This window comes from Scyliorhinus torazame, chromosome 14 (genome assembly GCF_047496885.1).
Source record: "Scyliorhinus torazame isolate Kashiwa2021f chromosome 14, sScyTor2.1, whole genome shotgun sequence".
Classification (NCBI taxonomy): domain Eukaryota; kingdom Metazoa; phylum Chordata; class Chondrichthyes; order Carcharhiniformes; family Scyliorhinidae; genus Scyliorhinus; species Scyliorhinus torazame.
In genome coordinates, this window is record NC_092720.1 from 145179146 (window position 1) to 145198628 (window position 19483).

Below are 19483 nucleotides of genomic sequence, written 5' to 3' on the forward strand. Positions count from 1 at the left end.
CCACCACCACATCACCCTCACCTCCCCCACCACCACATCACCCTCAGCTCCCCCACCACCGACTACCCCCACCTCCCCCACCACCGACCACCCTCCCCTCCCCCACCACAGACCACCCTCACCGCCCCCACCACCCCATCACCCTCACCTCCCCCACCACTGACCACCCTCACCTCCCCACCACTGACCACCCTCACCTCCCCTACCCCCACATCACCCTCCCCTCCCCCACCACCACATCACCCTCACCTCCCCACCACTGACCACCCTACCCTCCCCTACCACCACATCACCCTCCACTCCCCCAGCACCACATCACCCTCACCACCCCCACCACCACAGCACGCTCACCTCCCCCACCACCGACTACCAAGACCTCCCCACCCCCATATCACCCTCACCTCCCCCGCCACCGACCACCCTCACCTCCCCACCACCGACCACCCTCACCTCCCCCACCACCACAGCACGCTCACCTCCCCCACCACCGACTACCCACACCTCCCACCCCCATATCACCCTCACCTCCCTCACCACCGACAACCCCCACCTTCCCACCACCACATCACCCTCACCTCCCCACCACCACATCACCCTCACTTCCCCCACCACTGACCACCCTCACCTCCCCACCACCACATCACCCTCACCTCCCCCAACACCACATCATCCTCACCTCCCCACCACCACATCACCCTCACTTCCCCCACCACTGACCACCCTCACCTCCCCCACCACCACATCACCCTTACCTCCCCACCACCACATCACCCTCACCTCCCCCACCACCGACCACCCTCACCTCCCCCACCACCGACCACCCTCACCTCCCCCACCACCGACCACCCTCACTTCCCCCACCACCAAATCACCCTCACCTCCCCCACCACCGCATTACCCTCACCTCCCCAACACCACATCACCCTCACCTCCCCCAACACCACATCACCCTCACCTCCCCCACCACCACATCACCCTCACATCCCCCACCAGTGACCACCCTCACCTCCCCCACCATCGCATCACCCACACCTCCCCACCACCGACCACCCTCACCTCCCCCACCACAGACCACCCTCACCGCCCCCACCACCACATCACCCTCAACTCCCCCACCACAGACCACTCTCACTTCCCCCACCACCCCATCACCCTCGCCTCCCCCACCACTGACCACCCTCACCTCCCGCACCACAGACCACCCTCACCGCCCCCACCACCACATCACCCTCACCTCCCCTACCACAGACCACCCTCACCTCCCCCACCACCCCATCACCCTCACCTTCCCCACCACAGACCACCCTCACCTCCCCCACCACCCCATGACCCTCACCTCCCCACCACTGACCACCCTCACCCTCCCACCACCGACCACCCTCACTTCCCCCACCACCACATCACCCTCCCCTCCCCCAGCACCACATCACCCTCACCACCCCCACCACCACAGCACGCTCACCTCCCCCACCACCGACTACCAAGACCTCCCCACCCCCATATCACCCTCACCTCCCCCGCCACCGACCACCCTCACCTCCCCACCACCACATCACCCTCAACTCCCCCACCACCGACCACCCTCACCTCCCCACCACCGACAACCCCCACCTCCCCACCACCACATCATCATCACCTCCCCCACCACCACATCACCCTCACCTCCCCCACCACCACATCAACCTCACCACCCCACCACCACATTACCCTCACCTCCCCACCACCGACCACCCGCACCTCCCCCACCACCACGTCATCATCACCTCCCCCACCACCACACCACTGTCACCTCCCCCACCACCGACCACCCTCACCTCCCCAACCACCGACCACCCTCACCTCCCCCACCACCGTCCTCACTCAACTCCCCCACCACCACATAACCCTCACCTCCCCACCACTGACCACCCTCACCCCCCCCCACCACCACATCACCCTCACCTCCCCCACCACCGACCACCCTCACCTCCCCCACCACCACATCACCCTCACCTCCACCACCACCACATCACCCTCACCTCCCCCACCACCACATCACCCTCACCTCCCCCACCACCACATCACACTCACCACCCCCACCACCGCATTACCCTCACCTCCCCCACCACCACATCACCCTCACCTCCCCGCCACCGACCACACTCACCTCCCCCACCACCACATCACCCTCACCTCCCCCAACACCACATCACCCTCACCTCCCCCACCACCACATCACCCTCACCTCCCCCACCACCGACCACCCTCACCTCCCCACCACCACATCACCCTCACTTCCCCCACCACCACATCACCCTCACCTCCCCCACCACCACATCACCCTCACCTCCCCCACCACCACATCACCCTCACCTCCCCCACCACCACATCACCCTTACCTCCCCCACCACCGACCACCCTCACCTCCCCACCACCACATCACCCTCACTTCCCCCACCACCACATCACCCTCACCTCCCCCACCACCGACCACACTCACCTCCCCCACCACCACATCACCCTCACCTCCCCGCCACCACATCACCCTCACCTCCCCGCCACCGACCACACTCAACTCCCCCACCACCGACCACCCTCACCTCCCCCAACACCACATCACCCTCACCTCCACCACCACCACATCACCCTCACCTCCCACAGGACCGACCACCCTCACCTCCCACACCACCGACCACCCTCACCTCCCCCACCACCACATCACCCTCACCTCCCCCACCACGACATCACCCTCACCTCCCCCACCAACGACCACCCTCACCTCCCCACCACCACATCACCCTCGCTTCCCCCACCACCACATCACCCTCACCTCCCCCACCACCACATCACCCTCACAACCCCCACCACCACATCACCCTCACCTCCCCCACCATCACACCACCCTCACCTCCCCCACCACCACATCACCCTTACCTCCCCCACCACCGACCACCCTCACCTCCCCCACCACCACATCACCCTCACCTCCCCGCCACCGACCACACTCACCTCCCCCACCACCGACCACCCTCACCTCCCCACCACCACATCACCCTCACCTCCACCACCACCACATCACCCTCACCTCCCCCACCACCACATCACCCTCACCTCCCCCTCCACCACATCACCCTCACCTCCCCCACCACCACATCACCCTCACCTCCCCCACCACCACATCACCCTCACTTCCCCCACCACCGACCACACTCACCTCCCCCACCACCGCATTACCCTCACCTCCCCCACCACCACATCACCGTCACCTCCCCCACCACCACATCACACTCACCTCCCCCACCACCGACCACCCTCACCTCCCCACCACCACATCAACCTCACCCCCCCCACCACCGACCACCCTCACTTCCCCCACCACCACATCACCCTCACCTCCCCCACCACCGACCACCCTCACCTCCCCCACCACCACATCACCCTCACCTCCCCCACCACCACATCACCCTCACCTCCCCCACCACCACATCACCCTCACAACCCCCACAACCACATCTCCCTCACCTCCCCCACCACCACATCACCCTCACCTCCCCCACCACAGACCACCCTCACCTCCCCCACAACAGACCACCCTCACCGCCCCCACCACCCCATGACCCTCACCTCCCCACCACTGACCACCCTCACCTCCCCACCACTGACCACCCTGCTCTCCCCTACCACCACATCACCCTCCCCTCCCCCAGCACCACATCACCCTCACCACCCCCACCACCACAGCACGCTCACCTCCCCCACCACCGACTACCAAGACCTCCCCACCCCCATATCACCCTCACCTCCCCCGCCACCGACCACCCTCACCTCCCCACCACCACATCACCCTCACCTCCCCCACCACCGACCACCCTCACCTCCCCACCACCGACAACCCCCACCTCCCCACCACCACATCATCATCACCTCCCCCACCACCACATCACCCTCACCTCCCCCACCACTGACTACCCTCACCTCCCCCACCACCGACCACCCTCACCTCCCCCACCACCACATCACCCTCACCTCCCCCACCACCACATCAACCTCACCACCCCACCACCACATTACCCTCACCTCCCCACCACCGAACGCCCGCACCTCCCCCACCACCACATCATCATCACCTCCCCCACCACCACACCACTGTCACCTCCCCCACCACCGACCACCCTCACCTCCCCAACCACCGACCACCCTCACCTCCCCCACCACCTTCCTCACTCAACTCCCCCACCACCACATAACCCTCACCTCCCCACCACTGACCACCCGCACCCCCCCCCACTACCACATCACCCTCACCTCCCCCACCACCGACCACCCTCACCTCCCCCACCACCACATCACCCTCACCTCCACCACCACCACATCACCCTCACCTCCCCCACCACCACATCACCCTCACCTCCCCCACCACCACATCACACTCACCACCCCCACCACCGCATTACCCTCACCTCCCCCACCACCACATCACCCTCACCTCCCCGCCACCGACCACACTCACCTCCCCCACCACCACATCACCCTCACCTCCCCCAACACCACATCACCCTCACCTCCCCCACCACCACATCACCCTCACCTCCCCCACCACCACATCACCCTTACCTCCCCCACCACCAACCACCCTCACCTCCCCACCACCACATCACCCTCACCTCCCCCACCACCACATCACCCTTACCTCCCCCACCACCGACCACCCTCACCTCCCCGCCACCACATCACCCTCACCTCCCCGCCACCGACCACACTCACCTCCCCCACCACCGACCACCCTCACCTCCCCCAACACCACATCACCCTCACCTCCACCACCACCACATCACCCTCACCTCCCACAGGACCGACCACCCTCACCTCCCACACCACCGACCACCCTCACCTCCCCCACCACCACATCACCCTCACCTCCCCCACCACGACATCACCCTCACCTCCCCCACCAACGACCACCCTCACCTCCCCACCACCACATCACCCTCACTTCCCCCACCACCACATCACCCTCACCTCCCCCACCACCACATCACCCTCACAACCCCCACCACCACATCACCCTCACCTCCCCCACCACCACATCACCCTCACCTCCCCCACCACCACATCACCCTTACCTCCCCCACCACCGACCACCCTCACCTCCCCCACCACCACATCACCCTCACCTCCCCGCCACCGACCACACTCACCTCCCCCACCACCGACCACCCTCACCTCCCCACCACCACATCACCCTCACCTCCACCACCACCACATCACCCTCACCTCCCCCACCACCACATCACCCTCACCTCCCCCACCACCACATCACCCTCACCTCCCCCACCACCACATCACCCTCACCTCCCCCACCACCACATCACCCTCACTTCCCCCACCACCGACCACACTCACCTCCCCCACCACCGCATTACCCTCACCTCCCCCACCACCACATCACCCTCACCTCCCCCACCACCACATCACCCTTACCTCCCCCACCACCGACCACCCTCACCTCCCCCACCACCACATCACCCTCACCTCCCCGCCACCGACCACACTCACCTCCCCCACCACCGACCACCCTCACCTCCCCACCACCACATCACCCTCACCTCCACCACCACCACATCACCCTCACCTCCCCCACCACCACATCACCCTCACCTCCCCCACCACCACATCACACTCACCTCCCCCACCACCGACCACCCTCACCTCCCCACCACCACATCACCCTCACCTCCCCCACCACCACATCACCCTCACAACCCCCACCACCACATCACCCTCACCTCCCCCACCACCACATCACCCTCACCTCCCCCACCACCACATCACCCTCACAACCCCCACAACCACATCTCCCTCACCTCCCCCACCACCACATCACCCTCACCTCCCCCACCACCACATCACCCTCACCTCCCCCACCACAGACCACCCTCACCTCCCCCACCACCCCATCACCCTCGCCTCCCCCACCACTGACCACTCTCACCTCCCCCACCACAGACCACCCTCACCGCCCCCACCACCACATCACCCTCACCTCCCCCACCACAGACCACCCTCACCTCCCCCACCACCCCATCACCCTCACCTCCCCCACCACAGACCACCCTCACCTCCCCCACCACCCCATCACCCTCACCTCCCCACCACTGACCACCCTCACCTCCCCCACCACCTCATCACCCTCACCTCCCCACCACAGACCACCCTCACCTCCCCCACCACCCCATCACCCTCACCTCCGCACCACTGACCACCCTGCTCTCCCCTACCACCACATCACCCTCCCCTCCCCCAGCACCACATCACCCTCACCACCCCCACCACCACAGCACGCTCACCTCCCCCACCACCGACTACCAAGACCTCCCCACCCCCATATCACCCTCACCTCCCCCGCCACCGACCACCCTCACCTCCCCACCACCACATCACCCTCACCTCCCCCACCACCGACCACCCTCACCTCCCCACCACCGACCGCCCTCACCTCCCCACCACCGACCACCCACACCTCCCCACCACCACATCACCCTCACCTCCCCCACCACCGACAACCCCCACCTCCCCACCACCACATCATCATCACCTCCCCCACCACCACATCACCCTCACCTCCCCCACCACTGACTACCCTCACCTCCCCCACCACCGACCACGCTCACCTCCCCCACCACCTACCACCCTCCCCTCCCCCACCACCACATCACCCTCACCTCCCCCACCACCACATCAACCTCACCACCCCACCACCACATTACCCTCACCTCCCCACCACCGACCACCCTCACCTCCCCCACCACCATATCTCCCTCCCCTCCCACCACCTCACCACGGTCACCTCCCCCACCACCGACTACCCTCACCTCCCCACCACTGACCACCCTCACCCCCCCCCACCACCACATCACCCTCACCTCCCCCACCACCACATCACCCTCACCTCCCCCACCACCGACCACCCTCACCTCCCCCACCACCACATCACCCTCACCTCCACCACCACCACATCACCCTCACCTCCCCCATCACCACATCACCCTCACCTCCACCACCACCACATCACCCTCACCTCCCCCACCACCACATCACCTTCACCTCCCCGCCACCGACCACATTCACTTCCCCCACCGCCACTTCACCCTCACCTCCCCCAACACCACATCACCCTCACCTCCCCCACCACCACATCACCCTCACCTCCCCCACCACCGACCACCCTCACCTCCCCCGCCACCGACTACCCTCAGCTCCCCCGCCACCGACCACCCTCACCTCCCCAGCACCACATCACCCTCACCTCTCCCACCACCATATCACCCTCACCTTCCCCGCCACCGACCACCCTCACCTCCCCACCACCACATCACCCTCACCTCTCCCACCACCACATCACCCTCACCTCCCCCGCCACCGGCTACCCTCACTTCCCCCGCCACCGTCCACCCTCACCTCCCCACCACCACATCACGCTCACCTCCCCCACCACCACATCATCCTCACCTCCCTCACCACCACATCACCCTCACCTCGCCCACCACCGACCACCCTCACCTCCCCCGCCACCGACTACCCTCAGCTCCCTCGCCACTGACCACCGTGGTGGGGAGGTGAGGGTGATGTGGTGGTGGGGAGGACACCCCACCACCACATCACCCTCACCTCCCCACCACGACATCACCCTCACCTCCCCACCACCACGTCACCCTCACCTCTCCCACCACCACGTCACCCTCACCTCTCCCACCACCACATCACCCTCACCTCTCCCACCACCATATCACCCTCACCTCCCCCGCCACCAACTACCCTCACCTCCCCACCACCACATCACCCTCACCTCCCCACCACCACATCACCCTCACCTCCCCGCCACCGACCACCCTCACCTCCCCACCACCACATCACCCTCACCTCCCCCACCACCACATCACCCTCACCTCTCCCACCACCATATCACCCTCACCTCCCCCGCTTCCACATCACCCTCACCTCCCCACCACCACATCACCCTCACCTCCCCCACCACCGACTACCCCCACCACAGCATCGATACCTCCCCCACCACCACATCATCCTGACCTCCCCCACCACCACATCACCCTCACCTCCCACCACCACATCACCCTCAACTCCCCCACCACCACATCACCCTCACCTCCCCCTCCACCGATCACCCTCCCCTCCCCCACCACCGCATCACCCTCCCCTCCCCACCACCACATCTCCATCACCTCCCCCACCACCGACCACCCTCACCTCCCCCACAACCGACCACCCTCACCTCCCCCTCCACGGACCACCCTCACCTCCCCACCACCACATCACGCTCACCTCCCCCACCACCACATCATCCTCACCTCCCCCACCACCACATCACCCTCACCTCGCCCACCACCGACCACCCTCACCTCCCCCGCCACCGACCACCCTCAGCTCCCTCGCCACCGACCACCCTCACCTCCCACCACGACATCACCCTCACCTCCCCCACCACCACGTCATCCTCACCTCTCCCACCACCACGTCACCCTCACCTCTCCCACCACCACATCACCCTCACCTCTCCCACCACCATATCACCCTCACCTCCCCCGCCACCAACTACCCTCACCTCCCCACCACCACATCACCCTCACCTCCCCACCACCACATCACCCTCACCTCCCCGCCACCGACCACCCTCACCTCCCCACCACCACATCACCCTCACCTCCCCCACCACCACATCACCCTCACCTCTCCCACCACCATATCACCCTCACCTCCCCCGCTTCCACATCACCCTCACCTCCCCACCACCACATCACCCTCACCTCCCCCACCACCGACTACCCCCACCACAGCATCGATACCTCCCCCACCACCACATCATCCTGACCTCCCCCACCACCACATCACCCTCACCTCCCCACCACCACATCACCCTCAACTCCCCCACCACCACATCACCCTCACCTCCCCCTCCACCGATCACCCTCCCCTCCCCCACCACCGCATCACCCTCCCCTCCCCCACCACCACATCTCCATCACCTCCCCCACCACCGACCACCCTCACCTCCCCCACAACCGACCACCCTCACCTCCCCCTCCACGGACCACCCTCACCTCCCCACCACCACATCACCCTCACCTTTCCCACCACCACATCATCCTGACCTCCCCACCACCACATCACCCTCAACTCCACCACCACCACATCACCCTCACCTCCCCCACCACCGACAACCCCCACCTCCCCCACCAACAACCACCCTCACCTCCCCCTCCACGTACCACCCTCACCTCCCCACCACCACATCACCCTCACCTCCCCCACTACCGCCTACCCCCACCTCCCCACCACCACATCACCCTTACCTCCCCCGCCACCACATCACCCTCACCTCCCCACCACCACATCACCCTCTCCTTCCCCACCACAGACCACCCTCACCTCCCCCACCACCCCATGACCCTCACCTCCCCACCACTGACCACCCTCACCTCCCCACCACTGACCACCCTGCTCTCCCCTACCACCACATCACCCTCCCCTCCCCCAGCACCACATCACCCTCACCACCCCCACCACCACAGCACGCTCACCTCCCCCACCACCGACTACCAAGACCTCCCCACCCCCATATCACCCTCCCCTCCCCCGCCACCGACCACCCTCACCTCCCCACCACCACATCACCCTCACCTCCCCCACCACCGACCACCCTCACCTCCCCACCACCGACAACCCCCACCTCCCCACCACCACATCATCATCACCTCCCCCACCACCACATCACCCTCACCTCCCCCACCACTGACTACCCTCACCTCCCCCACCACCGACCACCCTCACCTCCCCCACCACCACATCACCCTCACCTCCCCCACCACCACATCAACCTCACCACCCCACCACCACATTACCCTCACCTCCCCACCACCGAACGCCCGCACCTCCCCCACCACCACATCATCATCACCTCCCCCACCACCACACCACTGTCACCTCCCCCACCACCGACCACCCTCACCTCCCCAACCACCCACCACCCTCACCTCCCCCACCACCTTCCTCACTCAACTCCCCCACCACCACATAACCCTCACCTCCCCACCACTGACCACCCTCACCCCCCCCCACTACCACATCACCCTCACCTCCCCCACCACCGACCACCCTCACCTCCCCCACCACCACATCACCCTCACCTCCACCACCACCACATCACCCTCACCTCCCCCACCACCACATCACCCTCACCTCCCCCACCACCACATCACACTCACCACCCCCACCACCGCATTACCCTCACCTCCCCCACCACCACATCACCCTCACCTCCCCGCCACCGACCACACTCACCTCCCCCACCACCACATCACCCTCACCTCCCCCAACACCACATCACCCTCACCTCCCCCACCACCACATCACCCTCACCTCCCCCACCACCACATCACCCTTACCTCCCCCACCACCAACCACCCTCACCTCCCCACCACCACATCACCCTCACCTCCCCCACCACCACATCACCCTTACCTCCCCCACCACCGACCACCCTCACCTCCCCGCCACCACATCACCCTCACCTCCCCGCCACCGACCACACTCACCTCCCCCACCACCGACCACCCTCACCTCCCCCAACACCACATCACCCTCACCTCCACCACCACCACATCACCCTCACCTCCCACAGGACCGACCACCCTCACCTCCCACACCACCGACCACCCTCACCTCCCCCACCACCACATCACCCTCACCTCCCCCACCACGACATCACCCTCACCTCCCCCACCAACGACCACCCTCACCTCCCCACCACCACATCACCCTCACTTCCCCCACCACCACATCACCCTCACCTCCCCCACCACCACATCACCCTCACAACCCCCACCACCACATCACCCTCACCTCCCCCACCACCACATCACCCTCACCTCCCCCACCACCACATCACCCTTACCTCCCCCACCACCGACCACCCTCACCTCCCCCACCACCACATCACCCTCACCTCCCCGCCACCGACCACACTCACCTCCCCCACCACCGACCACCCTCACCTCCCCCACCACCGACCACCCTCACCTCCCCACCACCACATCACCCTCACCTCCACCACCACCACATCACCCTCACCTCCCCCACCACCACATCACCCTCACCTCCCCCACCACCACATCACCCTCACCTCCCCCACCACCACATCACCCTCACCTCCCCCACCACCACATCACCCTCACTTCCCCCACCACCGACCACACTCACCTCCCCCACCACCGCATTACCCTCACCTCCCCCACCACCACATCACCCTCACCTCCCCCACCACCACATCACCCTTACCTCCCCCACCACCGACCACCCTCACCTCCCCCACCACCACATCACCCTCACCTCCCCGCCACCGACCACACTCACCTCCCCCACCACCGACCACCCTCACCTCCCCACCACCAGATCACCCTCACCTCCACCACCACCACATCACCCTCACCTCCCCCACCACCACATCACCCTCACCTCCTCCACCACCACATCACACTCACCTCCCCCACCACCGACCACCCTCACCTCCCCACCACCACATCACCCTCACCTCCCCCACCACCACATCACCCTCACAACCCCCACCACCACATCACCCTCACCTCCCCCACCACCACATCACCCTCACCTCCCCCACCACCACATCACCCTCACAACCCCCACAACCACATCTCCCTCACCTCCCCCACCACCACATCACCCTCACCTCCCCCACCACCACATCACCCTCACCTCCCCCACCACAGACCACCCTCACCTCCCCCACCACCCCATCACCCTAGCCTCCCCCACCACTGACCACTCTCACCTCCCCCACCACAGACCACCCTCACCGCCCCCACCACCACATCACCCTCACCTCCCCCACCACAGACCACCCTCACCTCCCCCACCACCCCATCACCCTCACCTCCCCCACCACAGACCACCCTCACCTCCCCCACCACCCCATCACCCTCACCTCCCCACCACTGACCACCCTCACCTCCCCCACCACCCCATCACCCTCACCTCCCCACCACAGACCACCCTCACCTCCCCCACCACCCCATCACCCTCACCTCCGCACCACTGACCACCCTGCTCTCCCCTACCACCACATCACCCTCCCCTCCCCCAGCACCACATCACCCTCACCACCCCCACCACCACAGCACGCTCACCTCCCCCACCACCGACTACCAAGACCTCCCCACCCCCATATCACCCTCACCTCCCCCGCCACCGACCACCCTCACCTCCCCACCACCACATCACCCTCACCTCCCCCACCACCGACCACCCTCACCTCCCCACCACCGACCACCCTCACCTCCCCACCACCGACCACCCACACCTCCCCCACCACCACATCACCCTCACCTCCCCCACCACTGACTACCCTCACCTCCCCCACCACCGACCACGCTCACCTCCCCCACCACCTACCACCCTCCCCTCCCCCACCACCACATCACCCTCACCTCCCCCACCACCACATCAACCTCACCACCCCACCACCACATTACCCTCACCTCCCCACCACCGACCACCCTCACCTCCCCCACCACCATATCTCCCTCCCCTCCCACCACCTCACCACGGTCACCTCCCCCACCACCGACTACCCTCACCTCCCCACCACTGACCACCCTCACCCCCCCCACCACCACATCACCCTCACCTCCCCCACCACCACATCACCCTCACCTCCCCCACCACCGACCACCCTCACCTCCCCCACCACCACATCACCCTCACCTCCACCACCACCACATCACCCTCACCTCCCCCATCACCACATCACCCTCACCTCCACCACCACCACATCACCCTCACCTCCCCCACCACCACAGACCACCCTCACTTCCCCCACCGCCACTTCACCCTCACCTCCCCCAACACCACATCACCCTCACCTCCCCCACCACCACATCACCCTCACCTCCCCCACCACCGACCACCCTCACCTCCCCCGCCACCGACTACCCTCAGCTCCCCCGCCACCGACCACCCTCACCTCCCCAGCACCACATCACCCTCACCTCTCCCACCACCATATCACCCTCACCTTCCCCGCCACCGACCACCCTCACCTCCCCACCACCACATCACCCTCACCTCTCCCACCACCACATCACCCTCACCTCCCCCGCCACCGGCTACCCTCACTTCCCCCGCCACCGTCCACCCTCACCTCCCCACCACCACATCACGCTCACCTCCCCCACCACCACATCATCCTCACCTCCCTCACCACCACATCACCCTCACCTCGCCCACCACCGACCACCCTCACCTCCCCCGCCACCGACTACCCTCAGCTCCCTCGCCACTGACCACCGTGGTGGGGAGGTGAGGGTGATGTGGTGGTGGGGAGGACACCCCACCACCACATCACCCTCACCTCCCCACCACGACATCACCCTCACCTCCCCACCACCACGTCACCCTCACCTCTCCCACCACCACGTCACCCTCACCTCTCCCACCACCACATCACCCTCACCTCTCCCACCACCATATCACCCTCACCTCCCCCGCCACCAACTACCCTCACCTCCCCACCACCACATCACCCTCACCTCCCCACCACAACATCACCCTCACCTCCCCGCCACCGACCACCCTCACCTCCCCACCACCACATCACCCTCACCTCCCCCACCACCACATCACCCTCACCTCTCCCACCACCATATCACCCTCACCTCCCCCGCTTCCACATCACCCTCACCTCCCCACCACCACATCACCCTCACCTCCCCCACCACCGACTACCCCCACCACAGCATCGATACCTCCCCCACCACCACATCATCCTGACCTCCCCCACCACCACATCACCCTCACCTCCCACCACCACATCACCCTCAACTCCCCCACCACCACATCACCCTCACCTCCCCCTCCACCGATCACCGTCCCCTCCCCCACCACCGCATCACCCTCCCCTCCCCCACCACCACATCTCCATCACCTCCCCCACCACCGACCACCCTCACCTCCCCCACAACCGACCACCCTCACCTCCCCCTCCACGGACCACCCTCACCTCCCCACCACCACATCACCCTCACAACCCCCACCACCACATCACCCTCACCTCCCCCACCACCACATCACCCTCACCTCCCCCACCACCACATCACCCTTACCTCCCCCACCACCGACCACCCTCACCTCCCCCACCACCACATCACCCTCACCTCCCCGCCACCGACCACACTCACCTCCCCCACCACCGACCACCCTCACCTCCCCACCACCACATCACCCTCACCTCCACCACCACCACATCACCCTCACCTCCCCCACCACCACATCACCCTCACCTCCCCCACCACCACATCACCCTCACCTCCCCACCACCACATCACCCTCACCTCCCCCACCACCACATCACCCTCACTTCCCCCACCACCGACCACACTCACCTCCCCCACCACCGCATTACCCTCACCTCCCCCACCACCACATCACCCTCACCTCCCCCACCACCACATCACCCTTACCTCCCCCACCACCGACCACCCTCACCTCCCCCACCACCACATCACCCTCACCTCCCCGCCACCGACCACACTCACCTCCCCCACCACCGACCACCCTCACCTCCCCACCACCACATCACCCTCACCTCCACCACCACCACATCACCCTCACCTCCCCCACCACCACATCACCCTCACCTCCCCCACCACCACATCACACTCACCTCCCCCACCACCGACCACCCTCACCTCCCCACCACCACATCACCCTCACCTCCCCCACCACCACATCACCCTCACAACCCCCACCACCACATCACCCTCACCTCCCCCACCACCACATCACCCTCACCTCCCCCACCACCACATCACCCTCACAACCCCCACAACCACATCTTCCTCACCTCCCCCACCACCACATCACCCTCACCTCCCCCACCACCACATCACCCTCACCTCCCCCACCACAGACCACCCTCACCTCCCCCACCACCCCATCACCCTCGCCTCCCCCACCACTGACCACTCTCACCTCCCCCACCACAGACCACCCTCACCGCCCCCACCACCACATCACCCTCACCTCCCCCACCACAGACCACCCTCACCTCCCCCACCACCCCATCACCCTCACCTCCCCCACCACAGACCACCCTCACCTCCCCCACCACCCCATCACCCTCACCTCCCCACCACTGACCACCCTCACCTCCCCCACCACCCCATCACCCTCACCTCCCCACCACAGACCACCCTCACCTCCCCCACCACCCCATCACCCTCACCTCCGCACCACTGACCACCCTGCTCTCCCCTACCACCACATCACCCTCCCCTCCCCCAGCACCACATCACCCTCACCACCCCCACCACCACAGCACGCTCACCTCCCCCACCACCGACTACCAAGACCTCCCCACCCCCATATCACCCTCACCTCCCCCGCCACCGACCACCCTCACCTCCCCACCACCACATCACCCTCACCTCCCCCACCACCGACCACCCTCACCTCCCCACCACCGACCACCCTCACCTCCCCACCACCGACCACCCACACCTCCCCCACCACCACATCACCCTCACCTCCCCCACCACCGACAACCCCCACCTCCCCACCACCACATCATCATCACCTCCCCCACCACCACATCACCCTCACCTCCCCCACCACTGACTACCCTCACCTCCCCCACCACCGACCACGCTCACCTCCCCCACCACCTACCACCCTCCCCTCCCCCACCACCACATCACCCTCACCTCCCCCACCACCACATCAACCTCACCACCCCACCACCACATTACCCTCACCTCCCCACCACCGACCACCCTCACCTCCCCCACCACCATATCTCCCTCCCCTCCCACCACCTCACCACGGTCACCTCCCCCACCACCGACTACCCTCACCTCCCCACCACTGACCACCCTCACCCCCCCCACCACCACATCACCCTCACCTCCCCCACCACCACATCACCCTCACCTCCCCCACCACCGACCACCCTCACCTCCCCCACCACCACATCACCCTCACCTCCACCACCACCACATCACCCTCACCTCCCCCATCACCACATCACCCTCACCTCCACCACCACCACATCACCCTCACCTCCCCCACCACCACAGACCACCCTCACCTCCCCCACCACCGCATTACCCTCACCTCCCCCACCACCACATCACCTTCACCTCCCCGCCACCGACCACATTCACTTCCCCCAACGCCACTTCACCCTCACCTCCCCCAACACCACATCACCCTCACCTCCCCCACCACCACATCACCCTCACCTCCCCCACCACCGACCACCCTCACCTCCCCCGCCACCGACTACCCTCAGCTCCCCCGCCACCGACCACCCTCACCTCCCCAGCACCACATCACCCTCACCTCTCCCACCACCATATCACCCTCACCTTCCCCGCCACCGACCACCCTCACCTCCCCACCACCACATCACCCTCACCTCTCCCACCACCACATCACCCTCACCTCCCCCGCCACCGGCTACCCTCACTTCCCCCGCCACCGTCCACCCTCACCTCCCCACCACCACATCACGCTCACCTCCCCCACCACCACATCATCCTCACCTCCCTCACCACCACATCACCCTCACCTCGCCCACCACCGACCACCCTCACCTCCCCCGCCACCGACTACCCTCAGCTCCCTCGCCACTGACCACCGTGGTGGGGAGGTGAGGGTGATGTGGTGGTGGGGAGGACACCCCACCACCACATCACCCTCACCTCCCCACCACGACATCACCCTCACCTCCCCACCACCACGTCACCCTCACCTCTCCCACCACCACGTCACCCTCACCTCTCCCACCACCACATCACCCTCACCTCTCCCACCACCATATCACCCTCACCTCCCCCGCCACCAACTACCCTCACCTCCCCACCACCACATCACCCTCACCTCCCCACCACCACATCACCCTCACCTCCCCGCCACCGACCACCCTCACCTCCCCACCACCACATCACCCTCACCTCCCCCACCACCACATCACCCTCACCTCTCCCACCACCATATCACCCTCACCTCCCCCGCTTCCACATCACCCTCACCTCCCCACCACCACATCACCCTCACCTCCCCCACCACCGACTACCCCCACCACAGCATCGATACCTCCCCCACCACCACATCATCCTGACCTCCCCCACCACCACATCACCCTCACCTCCCACCACCACATCACCCTCAACTCCCCCACCACCACATCACCCTCACCTCCCCCTCCACCGATCACCCTCCCCTCCCCCACCACCGCATCACCCTCCCCTCCCCCACCACCACATCTCCATCACCTCCCCCACCACCGACCACCCTCACCTCCCCCACAACCGACCACCCTCACCTCCCCCTCCACGGACCACCCTCACCTCCCCACCACCACATCACGCTCACCTCCCCCACCACCACATCATCCTCACCTCCCCCACCACCACATCACCCTCACCTCGCCCACCACCGACCACCCTCACCTCCCCCACCACAGACCACCCTCACCTCCCCCACCACCCCATCACCCTAGCCTCCCCCACCACTGACCACTCTCACCTCCCCCACCACAGACCACCCTCACCGCCCCCACCACCACATCACCCTCACCTCCCCCACCACAGACCACCCTCACCTCCCCCACCACCCCATCACCCTCACCTCCCCCACCACAGACCACCCTCACCTCCCCCACCACCCCATCACCCTCACCTCCCCACCACTGACCACCCTCACCTCCCCCACCACCCCATCACCCTCACCTCCCCACCACAGACCACCCTCACCTCCCCCACCACCCCATCACCCTCACCTCCGCACCACTGACCACCCTGCTCTCCCCTACCACCACATCACCCTCCCCTCCCCCAGCACCACATCACCCTCACCACCCCCACCACCACAGCACGCTCACCTCCCCCACCACCGACTACCAAGACCTCCCCACCCCCATATCACCCTCACCTCCCCCGCCACCGACCACCCTCACCTCCCCACCACCACATCACCCTCACCTCCCCCACCACCGACCACCCTCACCTCCCCACCACCGACCACCCTCACCTCCCCACCACCGACCACCCACACCTCCCCCACCACCACATCACCCTCACCTCCCCCACCACTGACTACCCTCACCTCCCCCACCACCGACCACGCTCACCTCCCCCACCACCTACCACCCTCCCCTCCCCCACCACCACATCACCCTCACCTCCCCCACCACCACATCAACCTCACCACCCCACCACCACATTACCCTCACCTCCCCACCACCGACCACCCTCACCTCCCCCACCACCATATCTCCCTCCCCTCCCACCACCTCACCACGGTCACCTCCCCCACCACCGACTACCCTCACCTCCCCACCACTGACCACCCTCACCCCCCCCACCACCACATCACCCTCACCTCCCCCACCACCACATCACCCTCACCTCCCCCACCACCGACCACCCTCACCTCCCCCACCACCACATCACCCTCACCTCCACCACCACCACATCACCCTCACCTCCCCCATCACCACATCACCCTCACCTCCACCACCACCACATCACCCTCACCTCCCCCACCACCACAGACCACCCTCACTTCCCCCACCGCCACTTCACCCTCACCTCCCCCAACACCACATCACCCTCACCTCCCCCACCACCACATCACCCTCACCTCCCCCACCACCGACCACCCTCACCTCCCCCGCCACCGACTACCCTCAGCTCCCCCGCCACCGACCACCCTCACCTCCCCAGCACCACATCACCCTCACCTCTCCCACCACCATATCACCCTCACCTTCCCCGCCACCGACCACCCTCACCTCCCCACCACCACATCACCCTCACCTCTCCCACCACCACATCACCCTCACCTCCCCCGCCACCGGCTACCCTCACTTCCCCCGCCACCGTCCACCCTCACCTCCCCACCACCACATCACGCTCACCTCCCCCACCACCACATCATCCTCACCTCCCTCACCACCACATCACCCTCACCTCGCCCACCACCGACCACCCTCACCTCCCCCGCCACCGACTACCCTCAGCTCCCTCGCCACTGACCACCGTGGTGGGGAGGTGAGGGTGATGTGGTGGTGGGGAGGACACCCCACCACCACATCACCCTCACCTCCCCACCACGAATCACCCTCACCTCCCCACCACCACGTCACCCTCACCTCTCCCACCACCACGTCACCCTCACCTCTCCCACCACCACATCACCCTCACCTCTCCCACCACCATATCACCCTCACCTCCCCCGCCACCAACTACCCTCACCTCCCCACCACCACATCACCCTCACCTCCCCACCACAACATCACCCTCACCTCCCCGCCACCGACCACCCTCACCTCCCCACCACCACATCACCCTCACCTCCCCCACCACCACATCACCCTCACCTCTCCCACCACCATATCACCCTCACCTCCCCC

The 19483-nt window shown here is 66.2% G+C and overlaps 1 protein-coding gene across 6 annotated transcripts in view; it reads left to right on the forward strand.

Annotated features, from left to right (window-relative positions):
- LOC140390084 (solute carrier organic anion transporter family member 2A1-like) overlaps window positions 1-19483 on the forward strand; it is a 578748-nt gene that overhangs the window by 176142 nt on the left and 383123 nt on the right. The window lies entirely within an intron of this gene.